This window comes from Sciurus carolinensis, chromosome 4, assembly GCF_902686445.1.
Source record: "Sciurus carolinensis chromosome 4, mSciCar1.2, whole genome shotgun sequence".
Classification (NCBI taxonomy): Eukaryota; Metazoa; Chordata; class Mammalia; order Rodentia; family Sciuridae; genus Sciurus; species Sciurus carolinensis.
Window position 1 is genome coordinate 165,575,775 of NC_062216.1, and position 18,522 is coordinate 165,594,296.

The following is an 18,522-nucleotide window of genomic DNA, read 5'->3' on the forward strand; positions in this document are numbered from 1 at the left end:
CTTGAAGTCTCTGTATAAATAGTGGTTAAATGGTTTTGCCTTCTTCCCCTCTCCAGTATCAGCTTTTTATACATCAGAGGCAGGAAGCAAATGAAGAGGATGACAGTGAAAATGAATTTGAAATTTTTTTTTTTTTTTTTTTTGCGGTGCTGGGGATTGAACTCAGAGCCTTAGTGCTTGCGAGGCGAGCACTCTACCAACTGAGCTATCTCCCCAGCCCTGAAGTTATTTTTAATCATTTTAATGACTATATATTCCCTTTAGAAAACAATTTTTTCTGAGAAAGGTTTGGGACCTATATGTAACTCCAAGTGTGAAAGAGTATTATCATCTTCAGACACAGAATATAATAGGTTGAACCTGTGTTATACATACTAGCTATGTGATACTGGGCAAGGACAGCTTTCTTAACTACAAATGGAAATAAGATCATCTATCCTAGATTTCTATTGAATTAAATGAGATAATATAGACTGGTATCTGGCAAAAAGCACTACTCAAAAATGATGTGGACAAAAAACAGCTGCCTTCTTTTCTCCACACCTACTCAAAAAGGAATTTTAAAATATAAGAGTGAGAAAGATCCTACTGGTAAACTGAGACCATTACTTCAAAGAGCTGACAGTTATAAAAACAAATAATTCTCCTTCAGCTACAATGCTCCAAAGCTAAGATTCACAAGAGGGGAAACCATGTGACAAATCTTAAGCCATCCCAATTTCAAATACCCCAGACCCATTATTTCTACTAACATTAAAATATTCCAGAAACTCAAGTATTTCAGCTTCCAAAATATAAGTCCCAGACAACCTCGCTACCTATAAACACTGTAAAATTTTTCATAAGACAACATACTTCATGTATGACTCAAGAAAAAATGTGATCATATTTATAAGAGGTCAAAAGGGACACTAAAATTAAGGACAGATCTGAAAACAAAGCAATGGCTACATAAATATGCCTACATAAGTATGTTTTGACACAGTCTATCCCAGTAAATTCAGTTATGTAACAACATCAATAAAAGGATTGGACTGAAATTGCAAAGACCCTGATGAACCCCCAGGATGGCACAGTGTCTGCATTCATCAACTAGATCCAGAACACTGAAGTTTAAGCATACCCCAAGTGTGACAGGCATCTGAATCAAAATAGAAAAAAATCAAGTGTATACTATACATAAGCTACATCCCTGGTAAATCTAGAAGGCCCCAAAGAACTCTTCATAATGCCTGTAGTTAAGTGTCACCACAAACCTCTTTTAAGCAGAGAGTAGTATCTGAGATGTACTTTAGTCATTAGCCAAATTCAAGCCCACGTGAGACTGCAACAAACATGCTCTCTTGGCAACACTGCTGTCTGGGATCTGGATGCAAAACCGCTTGCTACTTCCACTAGGTTTAAAGTCACTATCAGACTCACCCTTTAGCAGATACCACAGCCAGACAGAGCTGGTGATATCAGTTTACTATGTACATAAACCATCCGTGCACAATATCCTGAACCATTCAGAAGGGGTGCCAGGATTTTTTTAAATTAAAACAGTGGCTTGGTTTTTCAAGTCTGCTTCGTTCTCACAGTCGCCATAGCCATTCCAGCCAACGCGTCTCAGGTCCAGAGCAGGAGGAAAAAAACTTTCCTAAATATTCAGCATCTGCCTTTATTTGGTCATCCCTTCCTCCTTCTCCACTGCCATCCCAGAAGAAATGTGTGTGTGCGCACATGCACATGCATGAGTAAGTATAAATACACATATAAAATATGTTTTAAAGTTTCCTGAAAAGAAAAGGAGAAGAGACTGGAGAAGAAAGGAGACTGGCAGGGAAGGTAAACCAGGCAGGAGAAAAGGGCGGTTCACAGAGGAGGCACAAAGAGAACATGAGGTGGCTGCTCTGGAGCTCCAGCAGCCAGGGCTGTTTCCCATTAGGTGAGCAGACTGCAGAGCTGCACAGGAAGTGCTCAGGGGCCTCTTGGTCAGTCCCAGCCCAACACACTGAAAGCCTCTGTACTTAATAGGACCATCTGGAATCAGTTAGAACCAGGCTCCTCTTTCCTACATGACAGAGAGAGTGAGACTCTAAAACTACAAAACTCAATTTTCCTGCCTGCAACTTCTCATACCTTTCCCCCAAGTCACCCTTTAAAGTATATTTCTCCATCTCTCCTCCTGGGGTCACCACAATCAAAAGAGTCACATAAGAACACAAAGCGTGCAGACAGCTAGCATCCTCGCTGGACCCAGGAACCCCCACCATTCATGCAACTAAAATCCCTTTTTTCACAATTAGAGCCTTTTGTTTTTAAATGCTATTTTTAGAAATAAAGTGGCCTACTTTCTTCTACAAGGATTTAAAGGAAGCATATTCTTTATGAAACTTTTCTGTTTTGTCCTATCTTCCAAATCATGCAAAAAGTAGGAAAAAAAAAAAAAAAAGAAAAAAAACCAACCTCTGGCATAGTTCTAACATTCAGAGGAAAAATATCTTTCCACTCCAAATCCTAAGTTAAACTGCCAACATTTGTTTCTGCAGGAAATTGATTTTACTGAAGCTTTCTATTAAAAATTAGATTTCCTGGAAGTGTAGTAAATGCCCGAGACTTAGAATCAGGAGACCTGGACAATAGTCTTTTTGGCCATAAATGAGCTATTACCTAAGCTTCCTGGGCCTCTACATTGGCAGATTCTTTCCAGCACCTAACCCTCAGGTTCCACATACTTAACAAAACACAAGATTATATACAATACCAGCCTCTAGCCTCATCCAACAACCATCATTTTTAAGTAACTTCTTTTTGCTCCCAAAGACTACAGAAAAAGGAGTTCAGGGGAGTGGGGGGTGGAGGGGGGACAGAGCCTACCAGTTAGTTAGTAAAGCTCTTCTATAGGCTACAGTTCTTGTCCTCATATTGCTTAGAGACCAATAGCCAAAGCAGGCAGGTAAAATGTTTAGGAAGCATGCTAGGCTTAGTCATCTGGGCCCAGCAACCTGATCAGAGAAGAGAAGCACCAAGATCAGAAAAATTAAATTCACAAGCTACTGAAAAGCTAATCTGCTCTTTGTGCTCTGTTTAAAAGCTTCTCATTTATGCAACTGATTCAATATTAACTGAATTTATCAAGAAAGTCAGATTCTCTGAGGAATATGAAAAAGGATAAGAAACCTCCCTCTCCTCAGGACAGGAGAAACAGAGATATACAAAGGTAATTTTAGTTCAAGACTTGACATTGATGAGTAAAGTCAGCCCCCTTATCCACAGGTTCTGCACATGCATTTAATTAACCACAGAATGAAAATATTTGAGGGAAAAAAGTTGTATCTGTGTATAAACATGTACAAATTTTTCTCTTGTTGTTCTTCAAACAATATAGTATGACAACTGTTTATGCAGCACTTACAATGCATGAGGTATCATAAGCAATCTATAGATGACAGAAAGCATGTGACAGGATGCAGCAGACATAACAAATACTATGCCACTTCATATAAGGGAGCTGGGCATCTGGAGTCTGGTATCCACAGGGGGTCCTAGAACCAATCCTCCTAAGATGTCAAGAGACAACTTGTTATGATGTAATTACACAGTCTTGTTGGTGTCCCATGGCTGATACTTCCTCCAAAGCCTTCCTAGAGGGTGGACACCTTTTTAGAGTGCTTGCACTTACCTTCTTCCCTCTGTTCAACTATTAAGAGGGTTTAATAAATCTGAGAATTATGTTTCACTATGGAATTTAAAGACTGGCACCATAAGCACTGGAGTAGTGGCTCAGTGGTAGAGCACTTGCCTGGCATGTGTGAGGCCGTGGGTCTGATCCTCAGCACCGCATATGAATAAGTAAATAAATAAAGATCCACTGACAATTAAAAACTATTAAAAATAAATAAAGACTAGCACTATAAACTGCCTAAAATTATTGTAGGGGTCAATAAATATTTAAGAAATAGTTCATATCCATAGAAAGAGGGACAGACCTACATAAACCACCCAAAGGCAGAGTACAACACTTAGACTGCCGTCTCAACAGGGGCACCACAGTTATACCATGGCAGCCAGGAACCAATCTCGACCTTCAGGTTCTAGGGATTAAGACCAGTCAAACAAGAGAAAGATTTGAAATTAGGACTGTCATTTGTGGCAGTCTTGCTCTCAAGACATAACCTCAATGGCAGGAACTGCTGCAGACCACACGGCAGGTTGCTGCCAGAGACCCACACATGCAGTACCTCCCTCACCTCCAGCCAATGTGACCAGAGTTTCCTCACAACTAAGACTGGTTCTTAGCAGGCCTATTTCACCATTTCACAAGTGAAGTAGAGAATATTAATCCTTTGGAGGCTGAGATCATTTTCCTAATCTCATGTCCTAAGTAACCTGGAGAAGTTGACTTCTTTTCTTGGCCACTGCATAGAACACCCCCAACTCTAGATAATTTGCTCCCAGAAACATATTTCCTTCAGTGAGGTAAACTCCTCCTCCCTATACTGGCAAGGCTTTGAACCAAGTCTCAGTAAAGTAAGAATCTGTGAGGTGAGGTTCCAGAAATAGCAGGGTCTCTCCTGGTGGAACATGGAGAGCTGAGCTATAGAGCATGCATTTGAGGGTCTGGCCCACTCCTGAAGTGTCAGAACACTTCCAATTAGGTCCAGAGAACCTGGCAGCTGGCTGACTCCCAAACCAGCTCTAACAGAACTGGGCTGGTCAGGATTTTTTCCTGGCAATCAGCAGGAGAAGGGGCCAATCAAAGCTTTTGGCCCTGCCAAGGAACTGCAGCCTTTTCCTTAAAGGGAAAACACCTTAAAGGTGCATGCTCTTGGGTGTGCCTGTGGGAAGAGAGGGAAGGAGATTTTAACTTTTCTGAACTCCTACCTTCAGTTAACTTTATTTCTATCAATTCCTCTTCCCATTTTTGTTCTCCTCTACCAGCAGCACCGCCACTGTGGGTAATGAAAAGTAAGTTCAGGTTCTGCAGAAAGGCAGTCATGATCCGAACACTGTGCTGAACCAAGGGAGGCAGGGCACCCGCCCGCACATACTTCACTGCAACCGCAGGAGGACAACATTCTCCCCAAGACTCTTCCCTGATCCTCACCTCCTCCCTCCTGTTCCCCTTCTCTGACCCTCACCCCCAGTCATTCAGTGCCCCAGCAGCCAAGCACTGAGGAGAACTGCATGCTAACACAAGTAGCACCAAGTTGGGCAGGAGCAGGGAGGCGGCCTCAAACTGACTGTGAGGATTAAATTTTTCTAAGTTTCTTATCCATCAGGGATGTGTCTGTAAAATGCAATAAAATGAATTACTAGAAAAGTGAAATTAAAAAAAAAAAAATCGAAGACATACAAAATACAAGCTCAAACTTCTTATTACTAGATTCCACACTCATAAAGTTACTGTGAGACTGTTATAGAAGTTTCTCAGTGCTTTCAATTGGCTGTACCTATTTTGTATGAATTGGTAATAAACAGTGAGTGGAATTAGGCCAATCCACAAATGACACTCTAATTAGCAGGGGTGCAGTGAAAAGGAAACAAGCTGCGGCATCACACAATCCCAGGGGCAAGCCCCGCTCAGTCCCTCCCTAGTCACACACCCTGGGGCACACTGTTTAATTTCTCTGAAACTCAATTTCTGAATTTATAAACAGGAATGTAATGTCACCAAATATTTTGCATGATTATGAAAGGATTAGAAAAATATAAAGGCAAGAAGCCCAGCACAGTGCCTGATTTAGACTAAGAATCCAATAAAATAATAATTATCGTCAAGAAATTTCCTGTGATCATCCTACGTTAATCCAAAGGCAATTCCAATTGCAGCAAGTCCTAATTTAGCAACTCTGAATTTTCATAGCTAATTGTAACTAGCAATGTCTCGATCTACGATTTTTTGTTCTCTTTTGTATCTATTCCCTTCTGTTCTCAGAAAGAACCAAACTTCCTTGCTGGCCAAAAATAAATTCCCATTTGATTTCTAGTGGTTTCTCTTTGATCCAAGATATATCCTGATTTTATTTCTAGTCAATCATTAATTCTGATATCATTTCTGGTTTTAAAAATTATTGCTATTCACTAAATATTGATTAAATACAAGAATATTTATAAAATTATGTGAAAGATATAAAGAATAACAAAACTATACAAAATTAGGATTCTAGTTTGCTCTCTGTCCCCATCCCGTCACATGCTGCTGAGCCCTCCTTCACTGTTATTCTTAAAGATGTGATTCTTAAGTCTAACTGCCACTTCACGACACACAGTATCCTCAATAAGACGCACCACCTAAAGCCATCTCTTACCTGTCAAGGGCAGCGGTTGAACAACATGGTGGTAACATTCCTTACCAGTCGCTGTGTGACTGCGCCCAGGCTCAATACTTCTGACACTCCACATTACACCCCTTCTCCTCCCATGTTCCCTACTTTTCTGTGTTAGACAATTCTAGCACCCACTCTCCCACCCCTGAATTTGGCACATTAAATCCTCCCATCAAAGACTCTTGTTTTTTTTTTTGTTGTTGTTGTTGTTGTTTTTCTTTTTGGTGCTGGGGATTAGAACCCAGGGCCTTGTGCATGCAAGGCAGGCACTCTACCAACTGAGCTATATCCCCAGCCCAAGATTCTTGTTTTTTTTTCCCTTCCTCCTTCCTTCCTTTTCCCAACAAGTGCCCTCGTAACAGGGAATGGCAATTCTGCCTGATCCTCCAAGATCCCTACCTCCACGCAGTCAAGACTCCTACTCTCAAAACTATTTGCTTTCGAAAGTCACAGCATAAAGGCTACATGGAATTCAATCCCAAAGAATTCAATCCAACATTTTTATATACTAAAAGATCTACATTATAATTTAAAATTAAAAACATAATGGGGAAAAATATTTGCAAAAGTATTATCTGAAAAGGGGTTCATAAAAACAAAAAACCCTTTTTAAAAAATGATGACTGAAGTGTAGCTCTTGCCTAGTATGCATGAAGCCCTGGGTTCAATCCCTGTAACACACACACACACACATACACACACAGAGAGAGAAAAAGATTAAACAGACCCATGTCAAAGACATATGAATGACAAATACGCAAATGAAAAGATGTTTCATATCATCAGTATTTAGGGGAATACAAATTAACACCACAACAATATACCTCTTCATACCTACTAGAATGATTCTGACTTTTTTTAAATCAACAATACCAGATAGGGCTGGGGTTGTGGCTCAGGGGTAGAGCACTTGCCTAGCATGTGTGAGGCCCTGAGTTCGATTCTCAGCACCACATAAAAATAAATGAAAAAAAAAAAAAAAAAGGCCTATCAACATCTTAAAAAACTATTAAAAAAAAAAAAATACCAGATAGTAAAAAGAATATGGATACATCCATTGCTGATGGATGACTCCAAAATGGTACAACCACTATGGGAAACAGTTTGGGAATTTCTCATAAAGTTAAGCATACACTTAACCATAAGGTTCAGCAATTCCATCCCTAGTATTTACCCAAAAGAAATGAAACATTAGTCTACATAAAAGCCTACACACAAATGTTTATGGCAGCTTTATTAATAATTGTCAAAAGCTGGAAACAACCCAAACGTTCGTCAACTGGTAGATGGATAAATAAACTGTGGTACATGAATAAATAACCACTCAACAACAAAAAGGAATTAATGCTAGTAGTATATAAAACAGCAGAGATGAATCTCAAAAGAATTATACTATATTAAAGGAGCCAGATTCAAAAAACTATATAGTATAGGATTCTATACCTATAAAATTTTAGAAATGGCAAAACCATAGGAACATAGTCAAATCAGCAATGGCAGGGACAAGAAGAGGGAAGAGATTTCAAGGAGACTAAGAGAACTTTTGGGGGATATGGTAAATATTTTGTATTTTGGTGATAGCAATGATTAGATATCTGTATTATGTTTGTCAAAATTCATAAAAATGTAACCTTAAAAGGATGAATTTTCCCTGCACATAAATTATACCCAAATAAATAAATTTTATTTATATGTGCATATATTTGCATATTTACATATATGTATATTCATGTTACATACATATATATTTGCATGTTTATATTTATTTGTTTATTTACATATATATATTCACCCTCCAGGGCTGGGACATAGCTCAGTTGGTAGAATGCTTGCCTCACATGCACAAGGCCCTGCCTGGGTTCAATCTCCAGCACGACACACAAAAAAGATATTCACCCTCCAAAATTAGTAAAGCTCCCCCTTTCCCTTCCATCACAGAGTAGTACAACAACTAGCTTAGGATACATGTGAAGTGGGGAACTGAGGAATCATAAGGATGCCCAGACCAGCAGATCCAGAAGCCAAGATCTGGGTGCAGCGGGGAGCTGGAGAGGCTATGTATAAAGCTGGGAAACCACAGGGAGGCTGGGAGCCCACATGGAGAAATGGGCCAAATGGGCCACTGACCTGAGGATTCCAGGCACAGAAGTAGAGAAGACAGTCACTAATTAGAAAACTGGTCATATTGAGGAAATAAGTAAATATACTGAGGACATACTGAGGATAATTCTCAGTACGAGAGAATATATTTACAAAAATGGAAAGGAATAGAACAGATTTAAGATGGAGTTACCAGTATAAACTGATGGTTTTATAAAATAAGATGTGTGGTTTTATAATTTAAAAAAATATATATATACATATACATACACACACACACATAAAACATCAGATATATATAAGTACACATATAACACAGATACAGAAATACAGATGTATATATGTGACACACACACACACCACAACATATATTTTCCAGTTCTGTCTGCTAGAAGCCTAGAGGCAGTGATACCCCAGTATCAACATTCATACCCAGTACCCAATCTTGGTTTTTTTTTGTTTTTGTTTTTGTTTTTTTTGGTGGTACTGGGGATTTGAACCCAGGGCCTTGTGCTTGAGAGGCAAGCACTCAACCAACTGAGCTATATCCCCAGTCCCCAATCTTGGTTTCTAATTATCATCCTCCATTTAAAAGATTCAGGTCTCCTTGGAATCAGTTGGTTCCAGAGCACTGTCAAGAAAAGAGCAAAATAAACTTGGAAAATCTTCCTATGCCAGAAAGTAAGGAAATGTCTCATGAATGATGGGGACAGGTCAAAAGGGCAAAGAAGACAGCATAAGGCATGTCCCTCTGGCCAAATTGGGGGACAGCTTGAGAAGCAGAACTACAGAAATAAATTACAGTCCATTTAATAAAATATATTGATAGAAACAAACAAATTAGGGGGCTGGAGTTGTGGGTCCTTGATAGAACACTTACCTAGCATGCGTGAGGCACGGGTTTGATTCTCAGCACCACATATAATAAATGAATAAAATAAAGGTCCATCAACATCTAAAAAATATTTAAAAAAACAAATGAGAAAATTCTTTCATATAATAGAAAGATACCTGATAAATACAGATAGATTGACAGAAATATAGGATCATCATCTAATAACTATCACTGAAGTGAATGTTTTAGGAAGGAGCTGCCAAAAGTGCTAAGGCCATTAGGCAGAGGTCTGTTGTGGAACAGGAGTGGTATAAATCGCACAGTACCTTCCCATAAGGTAAGAGCCAATTATAAAAGGGAAAATGGTGAATTTAAGGTGGAGAAATGTGGCAGACATCAACTTAACCAGGTGATCAAGGTTAATGTTACTACTGATGATGGGATAGGTGAATATCATTGCCTCCAGATCTGATGTACTGAGAAAGGCACAGTATCATTTCTGTGGTGTTCCTGAAAAAACTGAATGATTGCTGCCATGAGGAAAAGACCAAATCTATGCATATCAAGAACACAAAAGAAAGACAAATGCTGAAAAAACTGCTCCAAACTGAAGGAGTCCAAAGAGACATGCAAATAAATGCAACACACACCCCTATGATCCTAGACCAAAAATGAAAGAGGCATTATTGAGTAGCTGGCAATAATAGGGTCAGTGGATAAATGGTACCAATATTGATTTCCTGATTTGTACAGCTATACACCAGTTATGTAGGAAGTTCTTTTGGGAGGATTATACACTTGAGTGTTCAGGGGGTGAAGAGACTTCACATCTGCAGTTTGTTCTCAAAAAAGTTCAGAAAAGAAATAATAATAAAGGGTCTGTGTGCATACTGTCATGATTTGGATCTAGAAATGTCCTCCAAATAGCTCATTTGTTGGAAGTATGGTCCCCAATGCAGCAAAGTGCAGAGTTGGGGCTTTTAGGCTATGACGACAGCTGTGACCTCATCAGTGGATTAACCCATTTGATGGATTAATAATCTGAATGGACTGGTAGATAGTAACTGTAAGCAGGCACAGCATACTTACAGGAACAGGTCACTAGGAGAGGAAATAGGTCACAGGGAAGGTGTCCCTGGGATTGGTTATGTCTTGTCCCTTGCTCCTGCTTTCTTCTCTGCTTCCCACCTTCTATGAGGTGAGCAGCTTCCTTTTACTCTAAGTTGTTCTTGTCAGGTATTTTGGTCACAAAACAAAAAGCTAATGCACACACACATAGGACAATGAAGCAAATACGATAAAATATTAACAACTGGGAAATTGTTAGGAATAAAGGAATACAGGAGTTTGGTGGTGGCTTTTTCAGGTGCTCTAGTAACTTTTCTCTAACTTGAAAATTACTTCAAAATAAATTATTGAGGAGAAAAAATAACAGCCATCCACTGTCAGGAATTGTGAGGGAACAATGTCTGAATCCCCCACAAAAGCTCAGCCTAAAGCTCAGAAAAGTTAAAACCTGGTCTAATGTTCTGCAACCAAAAAGTACCAAAACCATCCCACCTCAGGTCTGTCAAACTCTACAGCCTTCCATGTTCTATTGCACTATGCTGCCTCATTCAACCAATAGGAAATCATCATGCAATGAAGTATGTGCCAACATCTGTACTAATCACTGAGGATATAAAAAAAATCAGTCAGACCACCCACGCCCTTAAGCAATTCAATAGAACAGAGACAACCTTTACTGATAAAGTAGTAATGTGTCACCAGTGCTATGACTGCCCTTCACTAATACAGGGAATGTGAGTCCCTCATTCACCACAGGTTCAATAGGGCCTCTAGAAGGTGGAAGATGACATTTATAAGACTTATAAAACAACAGATGAACAGCCACATGAGGATGTCCTTAGGTCATGTAAGTGAAAGAACCCTATCTGACTGACCAACACACACACACAAACAAACTCACTCACTCACTCCTCTCTAGGGTCTGAATAACTATAAAGAAAAAAAGCAGGGAAGGGGGACCTGCAAGTATATTTGACAGGTCTCAAACTAAAAGGGGAAGAATTCCAAAGTGTTCTGTGTTTTGTTGAAAGCAATCATTTTTTCAAAAAATAGCAGATGTGGTAAGATTAGAAATGTTTGGCCCAATTACTGCCAGAAGTCCTACCCTGGCTTTATAGTTTTCTACCAGAGCAAAAGAACAAGTCTTGTGTATAAAAGAGAGCAAAAGAAATTTCTACCAAAGCACCAAGAAAATCTGAAAGCCAAGTAACTCCCAAAGAAAGCAGACTGTGCCATCAATTACGTGCAAGTGAAATGATTTTATTCTGGTTATAAATCAAGTGAGCCAGAGTGGGTACTATACTATAAACGGAAACAGGAAGGCACAATAAGGAACACTGGCTGGGCTGGTTTGTGGCTCAGCACTTGCCTGGCATGTGTGAGGCACTGGGATCAATCCTCAGTACCACATAAAAATAAGGTATTGTGTCCATTTACAACACAAAAATTAAATAAAATAAAAAACCCACTAGTTGCCCTCAGAGAACTTACCATTTAGCAGAAGAGAGAATTCTTAAAAAGTGCCCTGGAATCACCTAGAAAGGATACTGTGAAGGTTTGAATTTGAGTAGTATCCCCCAAAAGTCCATAAGTTAAACTCTTGGTCTCCAGGGTGGTGCTATGAGAAGAGGCTATGTGCCTTTAGGATGAGGAGCCTCATATGAGGCCACTGGAGGTGTGCTTATGGAACCCCAGTCTCCTCTTCTTTCTCTGCTTTCTGCCTCAAGATGTGAGTGCTTGTTCTAACAGGTGTTCACACTGAGATCTCCACACTTGCCAGAAGCCCAAACCAATGGGCAGCCAGATCTTAAACTTGAACCTACAGAACCATGAGTCAAAATAAATCTCTCCTTACTTCATGTATTCTCACCACAGTGATGTAAAGCTATACAGACACCTTCCAGACTGGAATGAGATCAGGGTCAGGAACCATCATTTAACTGAGATTTAAAGAACAGGAGAATGTTAACCTGAATTTGCCAGTGTTTATGCTTTATTTTGTGGAGAATTTTCTGAGCAGACAGGTAAAAGCAACAGAAGAAAAAACACACAAAGACAAAGAGGAGAAAAAATAGTTAAGAGATTTCATTTTGCTGTGAAATAAATTCTAAGAAAGAAGCCTAGGAAGGGTTTTAACAGCAGAAAGAACACTTGATCACCACTGCAACTTCACGGTAGCTGTCATTAGCTTCACTTCACTAATGAGAAAGTGAGACCAGGTAGACTGAACAAGGCCCATCTGAAATGAAAAATAAATGGCCCATCCTCCTGCTCTAATGCCTCAAAGCTGTACATGGAACATAATCAGTTCCTTAGATTCTCCCTGGGTATCAGTTCTTGGAATTTAATACTTTCAAACATTCACCAAAGTTATTTAGGTCCATTTGGGGGTCAATCCCTCAATAAAATCTGTTACATTTTTTATGTTTTAACCAATGTAGATCTACATACAAATTTTTTTTTCTTTACGTTCCAGAGCCCTAAAAGATTAAGGAAGCAGGAAAAAGAGAGCCCACACAGAATTCCTGTGTACTCTGTAATGCACAACACATCAGCATCTATTTTATCTGGCAGCAGGAAGAGATATAAGTTAGGACCCCACAATTATCCCTGTAGAGAGGCATACCAAAGGGAATGTAGGCATAACAGCTACAATAATGGGTAACACAAACAGCCATCTGTACTTACAGCCAGTCATGCCAAAAGCTTTTAAACACCCACATCTCTAATGCTGCCCTCTCCCTCCATGCAGGTGGGCCAATTCCTCTCCGTTCTTTTCAGGCCCACATAATTTCAGAGGAATAGAAAATCTGGCACCAGGCACAGGAAGCAAAGAAAACTACTGTACTTCTGAACACAAAAGACCAAACAGGAAAGGTCCTAATTCCCCAACACTGTGTTCTACCCATTGAGCCAGTACTTCCCTATTCTTTCTACTTTCTAAAACTCACAGAAAAGTAGCTCCATTTATAGCCCCTAAGTCCCTCTACTTGATATCACCCCTACCCCATCTGGTCTATCACCCCTTCCCATCTCCTCAGCTACTCAACTCCACTGCAGCACGGCTAGAAGCAGTTTCACCACTATAGTGGGAGAACCTGAGGACAGGGACTGACTGTTTCCCTCTCTCTCTGCCTTCCTCCACACCCTCAATAACCAGCCTGGTGCTAAGCATACAGGTACTAAGGATGGGCTATGAATACAAAGACTGCTGAATGAACAGGGAAGTGGGCAGTGGGGAAGGATATGGTTGGACAGTAATCTGAGGTCTGAAGATATAGGCTATCTGCATAGAAACCATGTTAGTCTCCACACTGGAACATATGGTAAAAGCAATATTTACATAAGAAAAAACAGCCTTTGATAGTTTCTAATAGCTTTAGAACAAAAGAGGCAGCTAAGAGCATCACTTTAAAAAAAAAAAAAAAGCATATGTATTAGTGTTACATCCTCAAGAGTAAACCAACAACAACGGTACAGCCTACAAAAAGCTCATCACCCTCCCACCCAGCTCTAGTTTCCAGCAACAACAGCTTGCCTGGGCTCCTCTTTCCCTTTACCCTCTTCTCCCCAGCCCCATGGGCACCCAAGAAAACAATGAATGCACAATACTCAAGTATCCTCAGAAAGACACATCTGGGTTGGGGTGTAGCTTGGTGGCTGAGCACTTGCCTGGCATGTGTGAGGTACTGGGTTCGATTCTCGGTGCTGCATATAAATAAAATAAAGGTCCACTGACAAAAAGACACAGCCCCAATCCTAAGGTTATCCTGAGGGCTGCTGGCAAAATATGAGATCTGTTCCCAATTGCAGTCGGCTTCATCTGGGGATGAACATAGCTGGCAACCCCTCAGCAGTGTAAGATCTCAAGCACCTACTTGAGCGGCACACCTGACCCATGGCCTTCAGATCCACCAGAGTTTCTTTTGCTCTAACCCACCAACCTCCCCTCTCCTTGCAATCAGGGACATCTACTCTTGAATCTTCCCTACTAACCTCATGTGTTAAAATCATAACAACCTGATAAAACAGAAAGACAAGGAAGGAAGTTAAAAAGATTTTGGGATTAGTTGGGCACAGCGACATACTTCTGTAATCCCAGCAGCTCTGGGAGGTTGAGGCATGAGGATCATAAGTTCAAGGCCAGCCTCAGCAGCTTATCAAGGCCCTAGGCAACTTAGTAAGATCCTGTCTCAAAATAAAAATAAAAGGTTGGGGATATGACTCAATGGTAAAGCACCACTGGGCTCAATTTCCCACACACACACATACACACACACACACACACACACACACACGAATCTTGGGATTGTTTCAATTTATACCTGTAGTGTTACTTTTTCTTGGATTTTATTTTTCCTACTGAAAAAAATATAATAATTACTTTGGAGCGTTGCTATATACCAGATTTACTTGGAATCACTGTAATAAGGTGTCAGACCTTAAAAGTAACCTCAGAAATAGCCTCATCATATCCCCACATTTTAGAGATGGAGGAAATCCCAGAGAATTTAAGAACTGTCAAGGACCATTACACAAAGGAATTTCTTACACTGTCGAATCCTGAACAACAAGAGATAGACTAGGGTTATCATTCAGTGGTAGAGCGCTTGCCTCGCATGTGTGAGGCACTGGCTTCGATTCTCAGCACCACATATAAATAAAATAATTAAAAAAAAAAAAAGATCCACTGACAACTAGAAAAATATTTTTAAAATAAATAAATAAGAGAGATGTATCTAATTTGTCACCAGATCCAACAGTATCCAGCACTTGACAAATGGTTGGTGAACTAAAGGAAGCGAACCCAACTAATGGGAGGGAAACCTAGAACTCTGTCACGTAAGATTTTACTGCGAGCACAGTGCTGCATAACACTAACTAGAAAGCCACAGCCTGTAGATGGTAGGTAGGGTTGAATCCAAGACCCCCTCCCCCGCCTCTGGGGTCAACAACCAGGTATACTTATCTCCAGCACCACCTACGAGATTTCCAACTGCTCTCAAAATCAAAACTTCTAAGCTGATTTCCTAAATTGGAGTCCCTCCTCTTCTCCTCAGATACTCTTAATAATTCTCTTTAATTAAGTGATCTTAATAACTGTCCTCTTTGGATCCCTCCTTAAACTCAACAAATATGCAATAACCTGCAAAAGCCTGTCTCCCTTTCCTTGTCTGTGTCCCCCTAGGTCAATGGTTCTCAACCTTCACAATACACTGGAATCATCTAAGGAACTTTTTTAAAATACTGATTCCTAGGCCCCAACCCCAGTATTCCTGAACTAACTGGTCTGGGTATGACAGACCCAAGCAATGAAATTTTTAAAAGCTCCCCCAGAAGACTGTAAGGTACAGCTAGGGTTGAGAACCTCTACCCTACTCGCTCAGAAATTCACACCCTGGTCCACTAAATACTCTGAAAATAACAACTGCCAATTGTTCTGGGTTTGCAAAATCTTAGACTACTCTGCACCAAGGCACAGTGTGCTGCTAGACAGAAGGCACATTAGAACCATACCCTTGTTTCATACCTGCCATAAAATAATACCTAGGTAAATATGTCAGTAAAACTCCATATTCTTTAATGACAATGAATGGCCAGCATCCTGCTAAAAAAAAAGTATAGAAAAGAAAAAACAGAAGAATGCCTCCACCTCCAATGCATCCTTTGGTCATTCATGCAACAAACACTGAGAATCTACTAAGTGACAGGCATTGTTCTAGGCACTGAAAATACAACACTGAATAAGAAGAGCCACTGATCTCACAGTGCCTCCTCTACTTGGGAAGCCTGACAGTAAACAAGGAGACACGATAACTGGATGATGGTTCGATGACAAGAGAAAAACAGGACAACATTAACATGAGAGTAATGGTGGTGGTGACCTTTTCAAGAGACAGATTCATTTGGTTCCTCACTGCTGGTCAAGAACAGAGGTCTTTATGAAGCTACTTTTCACATTCCTGGCACATACACAACGAATACTTGGAATGAATAAAAAACATAAGGATTTGTTAAATGGCAGAAACTAACAATAGACATAATGAACTAGAAGTCAAAAGACAACAACCTTGAGGTTTTCCTAAAATCTCCACAATTTGGGGTACCCCTTCCCCTCTGTGAACTAGGCAGACTGATTAGACTGGGATGGGAATGCTCGCCAAACTTAACATAAAGAGTGAGTGAAGAATACAGACGGGGCTGGTGTAGCACTGAGGCAATCAGGCCACTCCAGAAGGGAACAACCACTACTAGCTTCTGCAGACTGCCACCATGCAGGATGTGGGCCCAGTGATGCTGAGAGAAGCCAGAAATCTGAATTTCATGGAGCACTCCCAGTGTTTAAATGTGAAATCCAAATGTCTTTAAAATATGGTGTTAGCCAACACACCACCATGTATAGGTATCAGACCACTGGCCTACATTTTGCCACTTTTGGCCCAGATCATCCCTAAATCCTTCCAGGTTCTAAGAGTTCACAGCTCTAAATGAATATCTTCTCAAAGAAAAACACTTAAGAGGAGATAACAGGACTAGAGAACAAAAGGAGAAAAGAACAGTCTCCTCTTCAAGTGTCCAATCATATCATAGATCAGTCTTCCTCATATTTCATTAGGCAGCAAATCCTTGTTACCTGAAAAGAAAATGCTGCATCCTGGACAATAAAAAAGACCAATTTTAACTTCTCCTTCATATTATAAAAGCAGTTAGTCCACTATATTTTTAGTGACCTCAACTGTTGAGCTTTTGCCCACATGTGCTTAGTAAAAGTCCTTATCCTAGGCAATCAAGAGTTCTAAACAGGGGCACAAGTCATGTAAACACACACACACACACACACACACACACACACACACCCCTCACACTATAGAGCAAGGAAATCAATTATGCTGAAGACTGGCAAGATGCCCCAAAGACACAGCAGGAATTTGATATGAACAGCAGGATGAGGAAGGACAATGAATAATTCAGAGACCCTGATTCGCTTAACAAAGTCCTGTCAAGCACAAGTGGAAACCCATGGTCTGTGGGCTGAGTTTCCTTCGTTCAAAAGCAAGCAGGCTCATGTCTGAATTGAGAGCCAGCTGTGCCTGCTGTGAAGGTGGGAGACACAAGAACTGAAAAACTTGCACCTAGAATAAGTAGTTATTTTCTGATAGCCAATTCATCATAAAAGACCAACCATGAAAGCCAATGATGTCTGTATACTGTCATCAGCAGAGGAAAAAAGTATGCATATTTTATTTATGCCCACTCTCTTTAAGAAGGCTTGGGTGAGACTATCAAGTCCAAAGTAAACAAGATACTGGGCAATGCCAAAGAGAGAAGCACCAGGCAAACAGCTGAAAGCACAGAACATCTTCCAGTCCTGCCACCCCAACCCAGGCTTAAAGTCACCAACAGTCACCATCTTCACCTAGAAATAATGGCTGTGGACTTTCAGACGGTTCATCAGTTGCTTAACCCAAACACCACATGATTTCTAGATACAGGACTCTTCTGAAAATAGATCCAGACTTCTCCTGAGCATTCACTAGTCACCACAGTTTTCCAGTCTGCTGGAAAATAATTTTGCATAAAGATTTAAAAACGACAATAACAACAACAATTGTTACTGCTACAAAAATGACCTAAGGAAGAAGAAAGGTAAAGGTCCAACTTTCATACGTCTCCATGTTAGGTCTGGCATTTTATCTTCCATTTGTTAATCGCAAGAGTAAAATGGTTACAATCATTCAAGCACTGAAATCTCAAAGCTACAATATTCACTGAAACAAATAATTCCTTCCAGACTTGCATCTGTGAAATGTTACTTGTGAACAATACATGAAAACTGTCTTAACTTCTAAATGCCACAGAACCCAACTCCTGTTGTTACAAAAACCAAGGGAAAATAACAAATTGGGGACACTCAAACCCTTCTAAGGCTCCAAAGATAAAGAAGTTCTAATGCAATGACCAGATCTTACATACTATGCTGGTTAGGAAGTAGTAGAAAATTGACTTTACCAAGCAATTACTACTACAAAAAAATGTACTCAGTGTGAACTCAGACTTTTAAAAAATGTTTTTAAATTAACCTGATTCCTCCAAGTTACCAAAAGCAACAAACAATGCAAAATCAAATGGGTGACTGAGAGATGTTTCAACTCTAGAACCAAAGAAGAAACAGCATTAAAATGAAAGTAATTAAATAACAACTGGCTC

General features: G+C 40.0%; 1 protein-coding gene and 1 non-coding gene across 18 annotated transcripts in view; both read right to left on the reverse strand.

Annotated features, from left to right (window-relative positions):
* The window catches only part of Rbfox2 (RNA binding fox-1 homolog 2), a 267,810-nt gene that overhangs the window by 210,029 nt on the left and 39,259 nt on the right, over positions 1 to 18,522 (reverse strand). The gene's annotated exons all lie outside the window — the stretch shown is intronic.
* Positions 8,890 to 8,963, reverse strand: Trnae-cuc (transfer RNA glutamic acid (anticodon CUC)). The gene has a single exon. It is a non-coding gene; the product is annotated as a tRNA-Glu (tRNA).